This window comes from Cryptotermes secundus, unplaced genomic scaffold (genome assembly GCF_002891405.2).
Source record: "Cryptotermes secundus unplaced genomic scaffold, Csec_1.0 scaffold844, whole genome shotgun sequence".
Taxonomy (NCBI): domain Eukaryota; kingdom Metazoa; phylum Arthropoda; class Insecta; order Blattodea; family Kalotermitidae; genus Cryptotermes; species Cryptotermes secundus.
In genome coordinates this window covers 192564-214710 of record NW_019732381.1, presented here as the reverse complement: position 1 = coordinate 214710, position 22147 = coordinate 192564, and the positions used below count along the sequence as shown (strand labels likewise).

Here is a 22147-nt window from a genome sequence, read left to right as displayed (position 1 = left end):
GCTTACGCGTACCCGAGTGTATTTAACGAACATGTTCGTACTGTCTTACAGAATCGTCTGTGTTCTGCTTTATGATTCTATGTAACTGTCGGGTCAAACAACAGCAGCTTAAAACATCATATTTCAGTCACTTATGGTTCCTTTTTTTTTTCCAGACAACTTATTCTAAAGCAAATTCTGGGGTAATGACCCATTCAAATCCCAAATTACTCGTACATAAAACGTCAATATAACTTAAATAAATTTTTTCCTGTTTGGAAACATGGGTTTATTATTTTCCACCCTCAGGGGTATCGCTAATTAGCAAGAAAGTCATTAGCGTTTAAGCAGATGGCTATTCTAAAAAAAAATTAAAACATACAGATTCTAAGTTCTTTAGTACAGGCATAAGCAAATTCCATTAAATACCACAGCATTTCGCATTGNGTGTTTTCCTTCACCTGAGGACGGAAACAGATCCAGTTTCCGAAACGTCGTGTTTTTATTTGTTATCTTGAAAACCAGGACGATGGATAAAGTCCAAAAACCAAACATATCAGTAACTGATATAGTCCTACTTGGGTCACAACGTCTGGGGAGACTACTTCAGCGCTTGTCTGTCGCTCTTTCTGATATGGGAATGAAACGAAGCGCACTGAACAACGAAGAGCAACGGCTCCTTGCGTGACAGCCGGGTTATATCTGAGTAGCTTCATGACGTAGCGTGGCTGACGGACTAACTGTCCGGATATCCTGACAGACACAAGACACAGGACACAGGACACACAGAGACATGGGTCGTACGACGTCCGTACGGTTCATGGCGCATCAAGTAGTAGAATATAAAGTGTAGTCTTAGCTTTCATACGTGACGACATGCGACATCTACCGTACGGCAGTCGGAGAGCAAAGAAATGTTTTTGGTCGCTCTAGTGTGAAAAGGAGGTCGTATGGCAAAAAAATCGTACGTCATTTTTCCGTACGACCGATGTGTTGTGTGTGTTCCTACCCTAAGGCTGACTGCAGTGTATAACTCAACTGAGTGGACTGCTTCACTAGTGAAACTGGGTTGACTGTACTAACTGGCTGACTCGAGTGACTGAAATTGAGTTATGATTGACTGTAGTGAATGATTGGATTGTATGACAAATTAAATTAAGTGTAACGACTGGGCTTATCCAATTGGCTGACTGACATGAGCTTTCTGAGACGCTGACTAACCCACTGGCTGACTGATCAGACTAACTGGATGACTTGTATCTGACATGAGTGATTAACCCTTTTAAGCCTGAAATCCATCTAAATAATGCTGTGATGTGTATACCCACTGCTAGGCAACAGCTTGGTAAATACATTCTCATTGAGGCCAACGCGTGCCACAATACGACATTCATTGCTAGGCAACAGATCGGTAAACACGATTCCCTGACAATAGAGGCTGTGTTTTCTGCTTGGTCCGTGCAGAATGTTTATAAGAAAGTGTTCAGGAAAACAGAACAGTAGGAGAGAGAAGAGTCGATTTTCGGGACGCCAGCCCGCCGGGATTTGAGCGTGGAATTTAATTGAGTCAAGTCTTCGGAATTAGCAGTTGCAGAATAATGACAAGAAAGGAATCAGGCTGTGAAAAAAGACTCCATGTGTGATTTGAAGTGACAGTGAGACTGTCATAAATCCGTTGCCAGGATAGGACTAATGAAGACTGAGAATCGTAGTGCGTGCGTAACGATGCACTATAAGTATGTAGATCAGCCATAGCGCTATATTTTCTGTAGTTCCGAGTATTGTGTATAAGATGACAATTAAATGCAGTCATCCAATCCAGAACACGACTTATAAGTATTTACAACACCCCTACACGTGACAATGTTTAAAGTTTTATTTTCTACCTCAAAGAAAACATACGTCTCGATTTCAATTACCAATCCGCTGATATTATCTGTAGAAATAATCGCTGTTTATTTTAAGATTCATATGTAAAACACACACAAACACGCCGTAAGGCCAAAAAGCAGAGCTTCTTAATGTGGAACCAGATGATGCATGGAACGGCACTACTATGTTTAAATGACTAATTTGACCTAACGACTGACTTGTTTGACGTAATGACTTCGCTGGAAGTTTTTGCTTATTCCGCTGACCTCTTCTCACCCTATATCTCTTAAGAAAGTTCTCCTCCCTAGGCAACTCTGACCTCGCTACAAACTTAAAACTCGTTTATTGAAGCTGTTCTGTATTACTGCGGTACTGATCACACCGAGGGGAACGCAGACCTGCGACTTCCTTATTTGCGTGCAATTGGGTGCGCTTGCTTTTGGATGGATTTTGCTACTGCAGGATGCTGGCATAGTTCGGCCGGTTGGCTGTTGCGTGTTACCGACTTCGGACTACTAGAGTGCTGACGCGAACAATGAACAGTGGCAGTAGGCCGAAGTTGCTAGTTTGAGCCGAAGGAATATTCAAGTGATCATATTTCTAAATCAGGTAAGAAATCAGAACTTACAAGTATAGCATAATCGCTTTAGAAGCTTCGTATATGTCCATTTCAATTCGTCATGTAGCTGCTAAATTACAGGAGAAACATTCAACTCTCTGAATTTCAAAACGACGTTGTTCATCAAAATTTAGAGGAGCCTCTGATCATAACGCTGCTGCCTCCCGCCAACCAATGAGACCACTTAATCCTTAATCCTTCTTGATCTAAACCTGTCAAGCGATCTTCATAAATATTTTTGGTGAGTAAAAGTTTGAAGTAAATTAATACTAATCTTAATATAGATTTTTCTGCAATATCATATTTATACCTTCAAATATCTTATGACATAAAGATAGTTAAAAGATCCTCGGAAAATGTGGCGCAGTTCAGATATTTAGAAACGCCAGTAACAAATCAAACTTCATTCAGGAGGAAATTAAGTGGAGACTAAATAGGGTCATGCCTGCTACCGTTGTCTCCAGAATCTTTTGTTTTCTCGTCTACTGCCTAAAAACATAAAAATTAGAATAAACAAAACTATAATTTTGCCCTTAGTTCTGCATGGGTGTGAAACTTGGTCTCTGATATTAAGGGAGGAACACAGACTGAGGGTGTTCGAGAACAGGGTATTGAGGAGAATATTTGGACCAAAGAGCGCTGAAGTAATAGAAGGTTGGAGAAAACTGCATAATGAGGAGCTTCATAACTTGTACGCTACTCCAAGTATAATTTGAATGATCAAGTCAAGTAGGATGAGGTGGGCCGGGCATGTAGCACGAATGGGGGGAGACGAAAAATGTATGCAGGATATTCCTGGGAAAGCCAGAAGGAAATAGACCAATAGAAAGATCAATACGTAGGTGGGTGGATAGTATTAAAATGGATCTTAGAAAATTAGAATGGGGTGGTACGGACTACTTTGATCTGGTTCTGGATAGGGGCCAGTGGAGGACTCTTTTCAATATGGCAATTAACCTTGGGGTTTGGAAATTCTTCAGTAGCTGCACGACTGGCGGCTTCTCAAGAAAGCCTCAGCTCCATATATAATGACTCGTAATTATACACGTATATTACTCGTAAATATAATTACTCAGTTGCTAATCAGATATATCTAAAATAATAAAGTGCGTCGTTGAAACATTTCGGCCCATAAATCTAACTACAATTTCTAATCTTACACCTCAGGATGAAATAGTATCCATATACCGTGAATATCAGTGTACACTCTCTGTATCTGTTATAATAAAACTAAAAGTAAGTTACTGGAGGAATTCCTTCTTACTATTCAGTTTAGAAGAGTTTATATTTCCATCTACTGACAAAGCATTATATATGACTTGTAAAAAATAATTGTATATATTATTTAGTATATAGGCCTATGGTCGAAAAATTTGGTGTCTTATTTTGAGGGAAGGAATGAGGTGAGTCAGTACACAGACCAACGTTATTAAAGAACAGTAGACAAACATAAACAAATAAACAAACAAACTGCGTGATTTTAGTTCGCAAGTGAACTATACCAAACGAGCGACCGCCCCTTGTCGGCGAAGTTAGTGGCCGCCTCTGTGGTCTAGTGGTCAGAGTTCCTTGCAACAGATCTAGGGGTCCGGGTTCGATTCCCGTCCCTAACATATTTTCTGAGAAGTAGTGAGTCTGGAACGGGGTCCACTGAGTCTCGTGAGGATAATTGAGGAGCTATTTGAAGGAAATAGCGGCTCCGGTCTAGAAAACCGAAATTAACGCCGCGGGGATTCGTTGCGCTGACCACGTGACACCCTCTATCCGCTAAAGTTGACACTAAAGAAAAGTAGACATGATAACTTAATCACGTAACTTCCTGTCACACAGATCTTGCTCCGCTGTTCGCTTAAGTGACGTGTTCATACACTTAGTTTGATCCACACCATTCACTTGTAAATTTCAGTGACAGCCCGTGAAAGAATTCCAGTATCTCGCAGAATTCTTCACCAGCATTCGTGGCTACACAAGAAAGTGAAAATGTGTACTTTCTTCCTTTGGTTTAAGAATCTCAATGAGTTTTGATGAAATCTACTTTTTATGTTCAACTATTTTACCTAACGACGAAGACTCCTATCTTCTGGCATATAATGTCGTGTAGTCCGCTGAAATTAAACAGACAAGCAACACAGATCTGCTTGTCACCTGCTTGCATGTTGGGTTCTTGCTCGATTTATTTTTCGACCCCGAAGATGAAGATGATATGTTCCTCCAAAACGTCGGTTGACTTTCAACGAGCTACATCGCGTTATATCCCAGAAGATAGTACTCTTCATATCCACCGATCTGACAACCTCAAATCCTACCTACTGAGCACCGTTACGAATATTTCCCATCCCAGTACATGAATATTTATTAATATTGAGTCTTATCAACAGTTTTCAAGTCACAAATTTTTAAGACGAGCCTGCGAACTGCAACAATATTTTCTCTAAATGTGTCATAAGAACGCATTTATTGTAAGAAAGCGGTCTTTGTCCGGGAATCACCGAGTTCTAACTAGGCGGCGGATTTCCTTTACCTACTAGAATTAGTACTTCTTATTTTGAAAATTTACTAGGATATTTTCTTGCTTTTACATAATTTAACCGCTTCCAGGCTTCGCACGAACAATCTTGTTTAGAGGCACTGCATGTATTGAAGAGTTCTGTCTTCTGGGATATAACGCCGTGTAGTCTGTTAAAAGTCGACCGACATTTTGGGGGAACATTTCGCCTCCATCTTCAGGGTTTCAGGGTCAAAGAATAAGCCAAGAAAGAAAAGAGGAGCCACCTGATTTCCTTCTGGTTTCTTGTTCGGCTTATTCTTATGCCCTGAAGATGGAGGTGACATAGTCCTCAGAAACATCGGTTGGCTTTCAACGGGCTGTACGGCCTTATATCTCAGAAGCTAGAACTCTTCATAACCACCGCTGTGAGAACCTCAAATCATAAACTGGCTGTACTAGTCCTGACTCATTCGGTCCTTCGGATCAGCAAGAGAAGCGCGTCTTGCCGTTAATTAACAGTTAACAGTCGCCTCTTCGTGGCTTTTGAACCCTCTAAATTACGTCACCATGGAAATGCACTGACAGACGAAAATTCTTCGAAATAAAGAACGCCATAGAAGGGGGTTACTTCAATTTTTTTCTACTCTGTAATGAAGTGTGACCCTTTGAAATATTTCATCATATCTTCGAAGTACCCAATAAGAGACGCGAAACGTGGACGTAGGCGGAAATTCGCTGTATGTTTAATAGAGAAAAGAGACACAAAAGAAACCAAGTGTCAATGACCCACACTACAGCGCCTGAATCCCATAAAGCAGACTTAAATCTAATAGACCACAGAAAGAAGCTTGCAGACTGAAGAGAAAGAATTAAAAGAAGGGGAAAAAAACAAAAGGGAGAAAAGAAAAGCCACTTTCTTTACGATACCAAAAACTTTTACTCAACTAAATCATCGTGCTCGGGATAATAGGCTACAGTGTGGTCTTCCTCTGGTTGTAACTAACAAGTATTAACGTTGGTACGCCTGTCCAGTATCTGTAGAATTGTTGGAGCGAAAATGGCCCTTATTTTTCATGTTGCTACAGGCATTTTTCTATTAAGATACATTTGTCCACCACCAAGACAGACGCTTGTTTCTCCAAGGAAAAACAGAATGAGAACATTTTCTATAATAACGACTGCAATGTTTATGATTGAATCATTTTAGCGTTTATTTGGTATTGTACAATGATACATATTGTGGATACTATTTCTTCATTTTGGTTGCTCGTAGAAGGGTCATACTTAATACAAGTTACGAATTATATGTCCCAACAAATGATATTTTAGACCATAAATGCCGCACAAATATACGAAATACTTTGTAAACGATCTTCATTTTAAGAAACACAAAGGTACAGAAGTCATATGAAATAGCCAGAAACTTTCAGCTACTGCTTGTTTCTTACGTGTTGGAATTTGTTGCCCTACAAACTGCTCTGGTGAAAAATTCAGGATCTCCTAACGTACCAGAGGGTTTTCTTTACTAGTGTTTATCGGTTACAATCCTCAGCCCATTATAGTCGCAGGCTTCATCTATTGCTGTATAAATTTCACATGTCTAGACACAGCGCTTTGTCATTTTTATCAGCACAAATTCGAAGAAAAGAACAGGATTAATATCAGTCTCCTGGGATATTACGAAGAGCAGATTTCTCGGGTTTCATATAGTGATTTTAAAAATATATGGAACACATAAGAATAAACTCTAGAATACTTGTTTCGAATCCAGCTAGAGTCATGTTATATTTCTCCACGTTCTTCTCTGTTGTCCTTAAATGACAGGCCTCGCAGTTATATTATTTGTAAGCAAACAATGCAACGCTCTGAATTAATGCAAAAGAAACTAAAGCTAATATTTTCGTGTTGCACCAAGAAAGTGTATGAATGAGTGTGAAGAGAGACAAAAGAAAAGAAAGAAAAATAAATTTCCATCAGATTAATCCTCTACATAACAACGGTTACAATATATACTACCTGCTGCAGTTAGCCCGCCGGTGCATTTATGTGTTTCGTACAATTGCCAGAATAAAGAGAAGACTTACGAGTATTTACGTAAATAAAATTAGCAAGTTTATCTTTATAATAGAGACGTAGTGTGTCATCAGCGAGGTAGGAATTGAATTTTAAACATTATTTTTGGCTTCATAAAATTAAAGAGACATAACTTATTTCTACAGTAGGCCTACATAATTTAATGCCGCAGTTACCAGCTGGGATAAACTTGAGTCATCCAGATGCTGGTCGTCACGACGCATCGCGACGGCGGCTTGTGACAGACTGTGCGGGAGAGTGCAGTACTGTCATAAATTAGGGCTGCACTAACATACTAGCCAGACCACCCAACATGATGGCTTATTAAAGATAAATTCAAAGCAATGTAGGCAAGCCTGGCGGATGTCAGTGAGCGTGATACACACCGCAACATACAGGCATACATCTGAAGAGAAGATCAGGAAAGACTGCGACAACGCGTCTGAATTACATTCAAGTGGTACGCGGTTCGAATCTCGGACAGATTACCGGCAGTCTTTGGTTTTCAGTGTTCAATCACATGAATACTACGATATAATCTTGACACAGACAAAGACGATCGCCTTCCAAAATATTCCAATTTACTGTTTTACATAGATTAGACTATGAAATATCACGAAAATTCACACTCCTAATAACCCATATCGCGGGGCATGCGGCAGCGTAGTTGGTTGAGGTACTATACTACAAGCCGGAAGGTTGCTGGTTCGATTCCCGTTGAGATCATTGTATTTCTTCAATTAAACTAATTCTTCCAGCCGCACTCTGGCCGTGGAGCTAACTCAGTCTGTAACAGAGATGAGTACCAGGAATCTTCCTCGGGAGTAAAGGGGGATCGTCGCGTAAGACTGAACACCTCACCGCCATCTGTGAGCCTACTGTCTAGAAAATATGGCAGTCTCTACGTCTCACAACTCTACGGGCATTCACGTCCTGTTGCAGTGATNCCCTTCCCCCTTCTCCCTCACTGCTCTCACATAGCTGTGCATATTTTCCAACCAGTCTGCTTTTACCGGTTCTCACGGTCTCTTGGCTTGCAGATTTCTTATATTTTTTCTTCTACCCTGAAGATGGAGGCGATACGTTCCTCCGAAACGTCGGTTAACACCACATATACACGGTGCCAAATCTCAGAAGACTGCTTTCTTCAACTTTACCTTTCTTTACTTTTAACAGCCAATATTCAGGAGGACATTCGAACCGGGGGCTTTCAAATACGAAAGTGGATAGTTAAAAACTACACAAAGGTTTTTGGTAGTTGTGCTCACTGTCAGAGTTTCGGAGCGATGACGTCAACAACGAAGTATGATAAATTGTTATGCCGTAACTTCGCGACAAGTATCTAGTTTACTGGAAGCAGACTACGTTATTCGAGTACGAAACCGCGTTACGTTTCCAAACCTCAATTACACCTAGTTCAAAGTTTGATGTATATTTTCAGTGTAGCTGAAGCATTGGGAAGAAATTTCCTTCTAGGGTGTCTGTTTACTCTACGTCACTTAATCAGTTTCAAGCGGCATAGATTTGAAACTGATAAATGGGATGCAGAAATTAATGATAAAACTTCAGTTACGTCAGAAGAGGCTTTAACTGAAGGACAATGACTAAAGCCGTTTTCGTTTTAAAAGTTCTAGTGAAGAAGTTAGTGCATGAAGTTGCAGCGTGGGATGACTATGGTCTTAATTAGCAGTCGGGCAACATGAAAGTATAGAGTACTTTCCGATGGTACGTACGTACGTTGTTTATAAACGGACTACAGAGAATTGTAGTTGACACCTGGTACATGTAGGCGGTGGTTGAATCAGGCAAAGCGAGTTGTAACATGAGGGGTGATAAATTTGTCAGCTAATTAATAGGATAATAGAATTTTCGACAAATTGCTTACCATAAATTTACTTTTTTTATAAATCAACATATTGTTAAGAACTGCAGACATAAATTAATATTTTGTAACTGAATATCAGATGCTATCAATCATATGTTTTAGCATATCTTGCGTGTTGTGTAATGGTGAAGTATTGTTTCATTCTGCATGGCGAGGGTTGCATCGAAAGCAAAGGAAACAGCCCAGATACAGGGAGAAAAGTAGGCGCAAACACGTATATATATATATATATATATATATACGAAACAAGTCATTTTCACAATATTAATTATGAGAACAAAACAAGCAAGAACAAAAACAAACCCCGTGGCTTGAATCCGCAAGCGAACTATACCGACCGAGCGACCGCCGCCTGTCGGCGAAGTTAGTGCCAACTTTTAGCGGAAAGAGGGTGTCACGTGGTCAGCGCAACGGATCCCCACGGCCGTTAAATTCGGTTCTCTAAACCGGAGCCGCTATTTCCTTGAAATAGCTCCTCAATTATCCTCACGAGGCTAAGTGAGCCCACTACTTCTCAGAAAATCTAGTAGCGTATGGAATCGAGCCCCGGACCTCTGGATCTGTAGCCAGGAACTCTGACCACTAAACCACAGAGACGGCAATCAAAAGAACACTTTTGATATTAAATCAATGGTTGAACCAGCGGTAAAACATGTAATGAAAGGTGAAGATGGCGGAACAAAGACAAAAGAAGAGTAAAAACGGCAGAAATGAGAATATTAAGATCCTTGCCTAGAAATGTGAGGTTAGGCTAAATTAAAATGCCGTGGCATATTTGCTCAAAGCAAGAAATGTGGAGCCAGAGAAACAGTTGTTGATAGCGAACGGCTGTGAAACAACATTCGTTTCTAGGCAAAGCTTCGATAAACACGTTCCCGCGGCAACGGATACACATGCAACAACAAAAGTACTGTTGTAAACGGTGTTTTCTAATCGGTCCGTGCAAAGGAGTTATAAGGAAAACAATTGGGGTAACCGAGTCAGTTCTGTATGGGGGACTGTGAAGAGAGGGCTTGAACGCTGGAGCTGAAGGATCTACACTGTTAGCAGCCGTTACCAGGGAACAGCTGGTCTAGACATAGCAGGTTAGAAAATACTTAGCGTATGTTATAATGATCTGTAAAACGTGGAGTTTAGCGATAGCGATAGGAATTGAAAGAGATAGAAGGACCACTAACTGAAGAAGACAGACCCAGACAGTATGCAATTGTACATCTGATCAACATGACGCAGAGTATAAAACGAAGACAACAGAGTCTAATCTTGTGTGAACCAGAAAAAAATATCACAACAATATAGGATCAAAAGTTTACGTAATTCTGTTCATGGGAAGTTACACCGTGCGGATGTGGGTGATGTTGCAGGCGTTTCTTTGGTATATTCTGCCTCCACTTTCAGGGTCAAAGTGTGTAAGTCTGACGAATTTCTGTGTACATATAAATTCATGTACCGAACAGTAAAAATATGTGAGGATAGAGTGGGGATTGGTGTCTCACCCGGACCAATAGGGAGGGTAGACCGGAAAAGTTGTGCAGGTGGCCCTATTAATAGGCTACGGTGCTCCTCGGTGCTGGTAAGCACTTGGATGGGCGATTGACACTTGCCTTCTGTATAGCACCTAGATTGTCTGTGGGGGCCCTTCCAGCATCCCATCTAGTGAGCAAAGGGACAGCTTTCATCGGAAAGGAAATGGGTCGGAGCCTGAAGTTGACTACTAACCTTCATCTAGTGTAGTGATTAAGAATGCGTGGAGCTATACCTCTGTTCCCCGTACATCTTCATCGCATAGTCCTTAATCAAGCATCGGAATAACGTCACAATTAGAATATTTTTCAAACTGTCACGTGTATGAAGTGACTAGAGGGGGGTTTGGACTGGTAATTGGATTTATTGGACTTTTCAAGATCCGTGACTACAGTAATTATACCGTCTCACTAATCCACACACTTAAGACTTCACAGAGCGGCCTCCGTAGTCTAGGGGTAACGTTCCCACCTCATGACTCAAGGTACGCGGGTTCAAACCCGGCGGAAGTCGTGGAATTTTTAAGGGCGGAAAAATTCATGGAACAAGTCCTCCGGGTAGATGGGGAAGTTATCGGGTACCACTGCCAGAAGAGGGCCGACCTCGCTGGCAGAAAGGGGAGATAGCGAGCACCAGTATCAGTAGGGTATGGCGACAGTAGAAATTAAAGGGGGACGTACAACAGACTACTAGTCGCGGTGCATGGGGAAACCCACCCCCTCTAATACTGAATAACCGAAGGCTTCACAGCCTGCTGTATCTTCACCAGTCAGCTGGTAACGGCTTCCAAAGGCGGTAGTTCCCTTTCCTCTGGGTTCTCGAACTGCCCTCGACCTGAGCTACCAGAGTCTCAAACAACAGCTGAGAACTACTGAACCTCAGCGGTTACCTCACTCACGCACTCACCAAACAACTCTTCACTTACTGATTCAGCTGTCTTGCTTATAACATCTCGGCATGAACCACGCAGAAAACACTATTCCTGTGTTGCTGTTTACGGACCATTACTTAGCAACAGCTCTTGCATAGTTGCTTATCTCACGATCGTTGCCTAGCAACGGGTCTACATGCCATAATATGTTACTAAGAAAGTCGTATAATTCTTTTCATAATTCAGAATGAAAATTTGCGTATAAAAGAAGGCTTTCTTATGAAACAGGTTAGGAAGTGTGTAATCCCGGTGAGAATATTCTTTTATTTTCCTCTAGATTCTCTAAATTTTGACGCTGCCTTTTAAACAGAGTAAACCTGACAGGACTAAAGAGAGGACAGACAGAAAATCTTCCATGAATTCATATTTAGGTTCTTACATAAAGTACAACTTCTATGGTGCCTAACGGTACGAAATTAAAGCTAATTCAACAAATACGTTAAGTGACCTGCAACATAAAATTCAATCTAAATCATTCCAACCTTCTGCGAGTAAAAAGATGATGCAACAAAATCCCATCCGTTTAATTGCCTCTAAAATTCTAAGACACGAAGAAAGATGTACTGTTCATTACGTGTGTGTTCATTCTGTCTGAAGCTATCGTTCGGCACACTATTCGCTCCTATAAACATATTGCGATTAACGCGCAAGTTAGTTCGAGATGGGTGCACAAAAGCATGAAAAATGTTTGATTGCATTGTCCTATTTTAACAAGAACAGGGATGTGTAAACAAATCTCAGTAAATTGCCCTAACGTCAAATTCCACGGAACCAGTTTCATCGGTTCTCGAGTTGTTACATGCAGAGAGGCAGACGGAAGACAGACTTGTAATTTTTTGTTGAGAACTTACCATAAGGAGTGCTGGAACTTTCCCATCGGTTAAACAACTTCCATCATCTTAATAAGGGGAAATTGCATCGAATACAGAACAGAGAACGACAGAAATGTTCAAGAGTGTAATGCGTACACAGTGCATTACTATTAGTGGGGTTTGGAAATGGCTTCTCAGTTATCGGGTGGCCGTCGAGAGCAAAATAAACATAAAAATGGGTTTCTAGATACCAGTGCAATAACAATACAACATTTTAATTCTGGAACCGGATAACGCAGTGTTGTTTAGAAGTTCCGCCAAATAATGTGTCTGTTCAAAACAAATGCAATCTTCTTGTTTTCTAAACGCTGTCCGTCGGTATATCGTCTCCTTCAACACAATAATCGGCCTATCAATTCCGATTATATTTGGTGAGGTTGGCAGTAATGCCACACATCAGGAAGAAAAAGTGGAGTTCATTCATGGATGTAAATCTCTAAGCTTCTCTTAGCATCACGACGGTATCCAGAACAGCGCTACGGCCATCCCAACCTCTTCTAGGCTATTCACTGAGTGCCCGGAGCTTTCTCTCCAGGCTTAACGTCAACAGTATCGTCAAAGTCATCATTCTTTTATTTACAGTCTGGTCAGGGTTTAGTGATCCCTCATATCAATCACCATTGTTTGCCCCGAAACAGCACTGGCTATCAGTCACATGTTGACCAAGCACGTCAGGCTGGTGCGTCTGTTACTTGAAGGAGAAGAATAAGGCTTTCGGGAATAAACCTCGGGACAGACAATCCAGCCCATCATATTACAAGCCTTTCAAGTTTTTGAGTAAGAACTCGGAGACCTTCTGATCCCTCACTCATTTCCATGCAACAAAGTTCGAGCTCTTGGTTTTGATTAAATCACGTTTAGCCTAAACAATAAAAGTTTTTCTTCTTCTGCCGAATTCTACTTCGCGACTGAAACTTCACATATTCTGTAGTTTTAAAAGACAATTTCGCTTCTCCAACAATATGCAACACTGTTCACAGACCCACGCGCCATTTGTCCCCTCTACACTCCGCACATTTTGCAACGTGGTAAAGTAGCCCGATATCGTCCGTTTCCAGGGTGCAGTTGCATGGGTCTTGAATACGGTTCCTCTGGTTTCTTATTGTAAGACCGGGCGCTTACTTTGCTAGTCTTCCGTTTTAAAAATCACAATAAACTTGACTACAACTAATACTGGGGCAGCACGAGGTAGCGTAAATGGTTGAAACACTACGATACAAGCCGGAAGGTCGCGGGTTCGAGTCCCGATGAGGAAAATGGATTTCTCAAATGACCTAATCATTCCAGCCGCACTATGGCCCTGGGATCGGCTCAGCCTCTAACACAAATGAGTACCAGGAATCTTCCTGGCCGAAAAGGGCGGCCGGCGCGTAAGGCTAACAACTTCACCGCCATCTGTGAGCCGACTGTCTAGAAAATGTGGGGGGCTCGACCTCTTAGAACCCTATGGGCCTCCACAGTCTGTTACTGGGATAGCTTTACCTTTTTCTTTTACCACTGATACTTCCTAACCTCTTCAAAAACACTACCCGGACGAATGTTTATACCAGCTAGAGCTGTGACTAATTCATGCTCATTTGTTTAAGCACAGCACATGTCAGTTCTTGCCTATCCGCAAGTTTACGTGCGAGCTACCTTAGGTCATATGTAGACAGACCAAGATATGCAAATCCCAGCGGAACTTCTTTTTATCCAACATGAAGGATGTTCACAAGAGCAACAAAATTTCTCTGGATTCTATGCCGCGTTAGTTCAATTCCTCGCAAATAATAAGAGGTGGCTGGTTACGGATCTGATGCCTGGGACTCCATTCTATCGCATCCAGAAACATTCTGCGGACCATCCAGTCTTCTGCCCAATGCCCTTTCTCCCGGAAAAAGAGCGACTGTACCGTGAAACACCTCTATCACTCACCGTGTTCTGTAATGTTTGTGGTTTGGTATCCATGCCTCGAAATATCTCATTATGGTGCACAAAGATATTGGGTTTTCGGACTTTATCCATCGTCCTGGATTTTAAGATAACTAAGAAAAACACGACGTTTCGGAAACTGGATCTGTTTCCGTCCTAAGGTGAGGGAAAAACACCTATTCTGTTGGGTCCCTTAGAAAGAGCTAGCCTCAATCACTGGACCAGATCCAGTTTCCGAAACGTCGTGTTTTTCTTAGTTATCTTAAAATCCAGGACGATGGATAAAGTCCGAAAACCCAATATCTCTGTGTTATACACCATCGTCAGAATCCTATAGTAACTACATCTCATTATGGTGTTGTCTGTTGTAACGAGAAATTCAGATCACATCTTCATGAAGTACATCTCTGAGACACATTTAAATAACATCATTTTATGTGGAGTTTCTGAATACAAAATCAAATTAGATACAGATTATTGGACAGGAACACTAATGTGTTGGGTGCCCATTAGGGCAATACGCAATAGAGATAACCCTGTAACATTTAAATGGCTCTATGTTACAATACTTTCTACTCGTAGACACATATTAAATAAAGGCATGTAATACTGAATCAGCCGGTCACGGTAGCCCCGCAGTCTAAAGCATATAATGTCTTCGCTCGCTCGAAATCCGGGATCGTGGGTTCCAATACCACACAAGGCATGGATGTTTGGTGTGTGCATGAGTTTATTCTGTGTTTTTGTTGCCCTGTGTTTAGGTAGATGCCTTGCGACGAGCTGATTACCAGTCCAAGCAGTCCTACCGTCTGTAAAAAGTGATCGATGAAACTAAGAAATCAGCCCTATGCTCCAAAGCGGGAGTAAGAGGAAGGAAAAACAATACTGAATCAAATAAACTTTGTTACTAAAGCTCATGCGTTTTGGTATTGACCCCACATCGTGGCCACAAATATCCCAAACATGAAACTGTGCCTTATTTTCATTATTTGTTCATTTCAGAATATCACTTATAATGGCATTTTTTTTCGATACAACTGTCAACCACACTGCTTACTGAATGTGCTTCAGTCGTGGTCTGTTCCACAGCTGCGCGAGAGAAGCCTCGCGGCATCTTGAAACAAGACAGTGCACCAGCAGTGCACGAAAATATCTTGACGGCAAATTGAGTGGACGATGAATTTGATGTGGATCTGATACAGTTTGGTCGCCTCGAAGTCCGGATTTAACATCATGTGACAATCCGCCTTGAGGCACTGTGAAAGAGACAACCTATCTACTCCGTCTAACAGCAAACAGCTATCAGGAACTGTTTTAATAGCTTCCAGCCGTCGATATGGAAGATGGCCAGACAGAAACCTGTGGGAAATTAACACTGTCACGAATGAGGGGGTTTGCGTGAAAAATGTAACGGTTATGGATTGGATGACTGGATTTATTGGCACTTCGGTTACCATTGCAACCAATTACAACAGCTGACAATCAATGACTGTCTAAGACTCGCTCCATTCCTTACTGGATTACGAGTGTCTTCTCTTCCACTGTGACTGACTTGGTTCTGATTTAAGAATCGGTCACTTCTTCAGCTTCCGCTGTCCTATAGTTAATACTCCACAACTGAACACTCAACTTCTGAATTCTCTTACGACTGAACTACGACTGAATCAATCTTCTTAGTATTCTCGCTTTTAGTCTAGGGCGTAAAAGTAAAAGTAAAAAAAGTAAAGCTATACCTGTACCAGGCCGTGAAGGCCCATAGGGTTGTGAGACGTTGAGGGTCCCACATTATCTAGACAATCGGCTCAAAGATGGCGGTAAGGATGTCAGCATTACGCGCCGGCCGCGCTTTACTCCCCAGGAAAATTATTTTTAATTAATTCCTGGTACTCATTTCTGTTAGAGATCCATGGAAAATGTTTGTTTCTTGCGCGTATCTATGGAAATTGTTTGTTGAGCCCGTTACCACGGAAAGCGCGTTCCGTAACAAGTCAGTCTCCACGAACCCTCATCTCCATAGAACGTATGTTAGCGAGCCGTTGTCTAGCAATGCACTATTCCGGCTTTCAGGCGTCATGTCACAATATTTTTTGCGGAGAATGGAGGGGAGCATATAGGTAACTTGGAACTAGCATGCACAAACATTTTGTGGCCACTCTGTACTGTATGCTCCAGAAGCTCAATCAGTACAGTTGCTAGGGAATGGAAGGCTGGGTATCCATTTTCAGCACGTGCTGAAATGTTACGCTCGGTAAACACGCCCAGCCTCCTCTCTACTGTGTAGGCCCACCACACACGTTTTCCCTACGGCATAATATACAGCTCGCCCTGGTACGGTCCCTTTTACATGGTTCCAGCAGGAACAGGCCCTGATGTGTACACATTTCTCCTGAAACCGTCGTCACAGGAAATTTCGCATGCATCTGCAGAGAGACACGTAGTTCTTTAAAGCAGCATTGTATGAGAAAACCTAGCGTAAACCCAGCCATCTCTGTGGACAGGACGTTTCATTCTGAACAGCGAAGTACGCGTGTCAGGGATTTACAGCTCCAACATGGGCTCGATGACACGAGACAAAGCATGGTAGAAATCCAGCTTCAGGATAACTTTGATGCTTAACAGAACTCCACGTACTGCGGAGGTCTAGAATGAGTGGAGCTTTGACATCACGTCACCTATACATCTTCGTGGCATGGCGTTTCATCACAAGTTAAAATACATCTTTTTACCCAACATTCTAGCGTCACCTGCACTTCTTTATTACTTTTCATTTCATACGTGTGGACTTTACTTTTTGGTTCGGATCTTCGTAATTCTTTTAAGTCAGAAGGATTCAGTATGAACCTTCTTGTTCCATAAAATGTTTGGAAATTTTTAAGTAGCTGAGGGACTGTTGGCTTCTCAAGAATGATTCGGCTCAGTGGACAACAAATTTAAGAAGCACTGAATTAGTCTGAGCCTTATTTCACTGCTGCGCGCTGCAAGCAGGCTCCTTTATCTGCAACATTCCAGGCTTATGACATGTTGGGGCGGACAGATTAATGCAGTAAATAAATTAATAATGGCGTTCTATTGTTGCAACCACGCCGCAGAGTCGCCATGTTACTAAAAGCGAGACAGGCTTAATGTTCTTTTGTTATTACGTACAGAGGGGGACAACAAAGGCAGACACAGCTTCCCTGTAGATGACAGCATCGGACAGTTGGTTGTCCGGAGGGATCTGCACGTTTATATTGATGTTTTAGGGGGCGTTAGAGCGGAGACAGAGCTTGTATCTACATTTCAAACACATGCCTGTATATCTGACTTTCTGACTACCGTCTCGTACTGAAATCCCTGGGCTACTCACCGTCAGTGGCGACTGTTTCGAGCTCAGGTAAGTCAGTCATGGCCGTGCCATATCCCAGGTGGTTAGTCGCCGGCTTCCCACCGCGGCGCCCTTGGTTCGAGCCCAGGTCAAGTCATGTGGGATTTGTGGTGGACAAAGTGGCACTGGGGCAGGTTCTCTCCGAGTACTTCGGTCTCCCCTGCAAAATCTCATTTCACCGACTGCTCCACACTCCTCATCTATCACCCGGGAGTGGTACAGCAGGCCAGTTAGAGGACGACGTACAAGTAGTCTCATTCTCACCCCACCCCAAGAAACTAACACTACAGTCCATTCGCGGAGACGAGAGAGTCCTCGTAAACAAATGCACGCGGTATCTCCTTCGCTCTTTGAATGAAATCATGCAGCGATCACGTGATGCGCGTCCCGTTGCAGGGGCGTCCAAAGTTCACTCTTCAGTCTGAATGCAGGTTAACGTGCGTCCGAATGCAGTGAGTACAATGAAGTAACTGCGCGCTTTGTCCACTCCTTGCCGTCAGCTGTGGCGACTCGGGGCTTGCTTTGTTTACGCTAGCTGTCTCGTCTCCGGGAATGGACTATAGGTCAGTCATTAAAGTTAGCAGCTACATGCTAGCTAATTGGGCGTATATTGCCGGCAGGGGCAGGATTATGCTTTTCGTGGCCATGGTAAATGTGACTTTGAGGCCATCCCGCGAACTATGCAATGGTTCCGCGGTCTTTCCCCGGTGATAAGGAGGCTGTGACGTGAGACTAGCCGCTTGGTTCTAATACGGCATTCCTCGTCCTCACGATTTCGTGGCTTGATGTTGGGGTATAGTCACAATTTTGTACCCGTCTACGATTGAGACAGAAGTAATAACGTCCTTTTCAGACTATCAAGAATAACAGGCTCTCAAATAAAATATCAAAGAAGCAGAATTTGTTGTGTTGGTAATTAAATTCCATATCTGCGTCCAAAATTGTACGAGAATGCACCATTCTGCCTTACACTCCGGTCACGTGCCTCTGGCTCATGCTCTCGCTCTTGTAGTTACAACATAGGAACCATTGCGAGGTAAACAAACAACATTTCGGTAAATCGTGCGAGCGCGCGCGATTTGTGGGGGGTGTCTTTTGTGTGTGTGTGTGTGTGTGTGTGTATACAGGCTGCTTTGAGTGTCCAAACGAGTTTGGAGGTTTATTTGGCTCTGCATGTATTTGTATTGGCCGGCTCCTAAGGCTGACAAACTTCCCGCCATCTGTGAGCCAATTGTCTAGAAAATGTGGGAGCCTCGACGTCTCACAACCTTATGGGCCTTCACGCCCTTTTACAGGGATATATTTTTTATGTATTTGTACTGGGCACGCGGTAGCGTAGTTGGTTGAGGAACTATGCTACAAGCCGGAAGGTAACGGGCTCGATTCCCTATGAGGTCATTGGATTTTTCGATTGACCTAATCCTTCCAGCTGCAATATGGTCCTGGGGTCGACTTAGCCTCTAACAGAAATGAGTACCACGAATCTTCCTGGAGCGTAAGGCTGACAATCTCACTGGCATCTGTGAACAGATTGTCTAGAATATTTGGGAGCCTCGACATCTCACAGCCCTAAGTACCTCTATGGCCTGTTACAGGGATATTTGTATTTATTTTGTGTATTTGTGTGTTTCTATGTGAGTATATGCAGGGTCTGTTTGTGTATATGTCTGTAGAACTGTGTTCCTGTATCTACGTGTATTTAAATGTTTCTGCCTGTCTACGTTTAAAACCTGGCAACTCTGTGTATCTCTGTGTGGGTTTCTGTTTCTCAATGGGATTTCAAAGATATATCCCCTAGTAAAATATTGGCGAATTTGCACTCCATATGAACTCAATACACTTTAATTTTATAAAATTTTGTAGGGAAAATGACGTATGTATCAAGTTAAATTGATTGATTCTTCGGTTATGATTTTTATTGCTAGTGGGGTGGGACTAAGTCCTTTGTACTGCGGCCACTTCTGGCCTATTGTACCAGCCCCAGATGATAGGTGAGGGTGATTGTTGAGCAATTGGTGGAATGAAGATTGGCAGGGAAACCGAAGTACTCGGAGAAAACCTGCCCCAGCGCCACTTTGTCCACCACAAATCCCGGGATCGAACCCGGGCCGCCGCGGTGGGAAGCCACCGACTAACCGCTTGAGGTATGGCACGGCCTTGATTCTACGATTCTGTAACGATGCTTTTTCAAATGGAGTCTGGTGAGGAAGGAGTATGAACACAAACTGCGAAGACAGTTTTGGCCTATTCAGCATATTGTCCCTGCATTCAGTTCCATAAACCGAGGAAAATCACGAGAATTCTCACGATACCCAGCAACCTGGTTAAGTCCTGAATACAAGTCCAGACGGCCACCGCTAAACTAGGCTGCTCGGCGACGAACTTGCAGATACACCCCAAGCTAATGAACATTAACTCAGTTCCCCAGTTACTTGTGTAGTACCCATCTCAGGGGTTATGTTTCGCACGGACGTTCCTGCAGTGTGCGAAGTCACATAGGGCCCCAAAACAAGGAAATGCAGTCCGTGAGGTGAAGATACGATTGTTGTTTTGTGACAAGATGCCACAGGAGCATACTCTATGGACGCAAGCACTAGATTTCGGCACTCGACTGAGGCCAACATTACGCTCCGGCCGCTTTACCGCAGGTACACATTGGATGACCTCTAGAATGGTGAGAAACTGGAAGCGGCTCTGCTTCTATGGACACTCAAACCCAGACAGTTCAACCCGCCGTCTTCACTTTGCTGACTTCGCTACGCGGGCTGCAGCATCTTTCGGGTTCTGCTGGGGCCGCCTGGTTAGTTATTTACAAACAGAAATAAATATGCGTTAAGTGTAGAAGGATTTCACTGTGATAACACAGGCCAATAAATCTGCTAATCAGTCAGCTACTTCATCACTCAATAAGTAAACAGATTTGAGATTCTCAAGGCGGTGAGTGTAAAACCTTCAGGAGATGGTCATTAATTGACCGAAACATGTAAAGGTATCATACACACACACACACTTTTGAGTCACACTAGACGGTGTAGTCAAAATCATTTTATAATACGTGACACCATATCAGACTGCTAAATGGGCACGAACGTTTCGGGTAAAAATTACGCCTCCATCTTCATGGTAGGATACCTTCAGTTTCCTCCTTGTTTGTACATACGTATCTAACGAACTATAAGGCAACATAACCCAGGAAATAGTAATGTCGATTCAGTGAGTTAGTGAACTAACAGTCAACAATTTCTACTCATAACAAAGTCAGAAATGAGCTAGGTAATGAGTTAGTTGGTCAGATGATGTTGCCGTTAATGTACCTTCAAATAAGATTTGCAAGTTGAAAAGGAGTGAAGGCGTTCGCTTTAATGAACATAGGAAAGAGCTGCTTCAAGATGCTACTGTTACTTTATATCTCTTTCTGAACATTACATCCATGGAGTGCTGCGCAACTAACAGCATTGCACGTAACTGTAAATGAAGCTATAAAATAATTTTACTTTATCAGGTACTCACCTTCCCAAGAAGTGTGTCGCATAACAGCCGCACATGCACATATCAGTACTATATCTTGCGTGATGTACACATTTTCTGAACGATAGGTCAACTTTCAAGGATTACGTGTAAATAAATTTTAATTTCTTTTTGCAAATAAGGAGTCCGGCCGGTCACGGTAGCCGAGCGGTCTAAGGCATGTACTGTCTTCGCTCGCTTAGAAACGGGGATCGTGGGTTCGAATCCCACTCAGGGCATGGATGTTTAGTTTGTATGTGTGCGTTTTCTGTGTTTGTGTACAGGCAGAGGCCTTGCGACGAGCTGATCTCCCGCCCAAGGAGTCCTACTGAATGTGTAAGATCTAGAAAAACCGAAGTGAACGGAGAAGTTCATGGAGGTAGGCCTAGGCCCACTGGGGCTGTAGTGCCAAGGGAAAAAAATAAGGAGTCCTATTTGGAAGACAAGACATCGAATTAATTCTCCTAGGAACAAATTTATTCAGAATCGGTCGAGTAACTTCAAAGACGAATCTTGAGTAAGGATAAACACAACCTTTTCATAATACATTCATTTTCTGCGCTTTGTACATATGTACTTTTCATACACAAATATGTTCTTGTTACTTGTCAGTTAGTACACTATCGACTGCACTGCGCAATAGTCAGTGGCATTTCTTGGTGAAATTGAACATTTCGCGAACCAAGACATGCGGTACCTCAAGCGAAGTTCGTAATTTCCTGCCCGTTGCGTGTTCGCATCTTTCTTACGCGTCCACAAATTAAGAACGTGAAATTACTCAAAGTGCGGAGAATATGTCTGTCTCTCTGTATATAAGCACCTTTCGTCTCACAAATTATCTATAGTTTTTTATTAAACTTGATATTAATGTTTGTACAAAATGGTTCTGGTGATCTTTCATTTTCATCAGCACGGATCACTCAATTAAAGTAGAAATATTTCGCTCGTTTTTGGGCTTACATGAACGGAAGGACTGTAATAGTTCTGACTTATTTATACTACAATTTTTTAATTACATGCAAGCACATATCTGAACACAAATAATATTCCTATGAGCTAAGAGGAGTCCGTACACTTCATATTGTGACGTGCTGAGCTATGGATGACGCCCCCCCCCCCCCC

At 42.4% G+C, this 22147-nt stretch overlaps 1 protein-coding gene across 1 annotated transcript in view; it reads left to right on the top strand.

Annotated features, from left to right (window-relative positions):
- Nucleotides 1–2232: 2232 nt before the first annotated feature.
- Nucleotides 2233–22147, top strand: part of LOC111867646 (G-protein coupled receptor moody) — a 209558-nt gene continuing 189643 nt past the window's right edge. The window contains exon 1 of the mRNA XM_023857662.2: nucleotides 2233–2460. The gene's annotated coding sequence lies outside the window, so the exon portion shown is untranslated. The remainder of the gene's footprint in view (nucleotides 2461–22147) is intronic.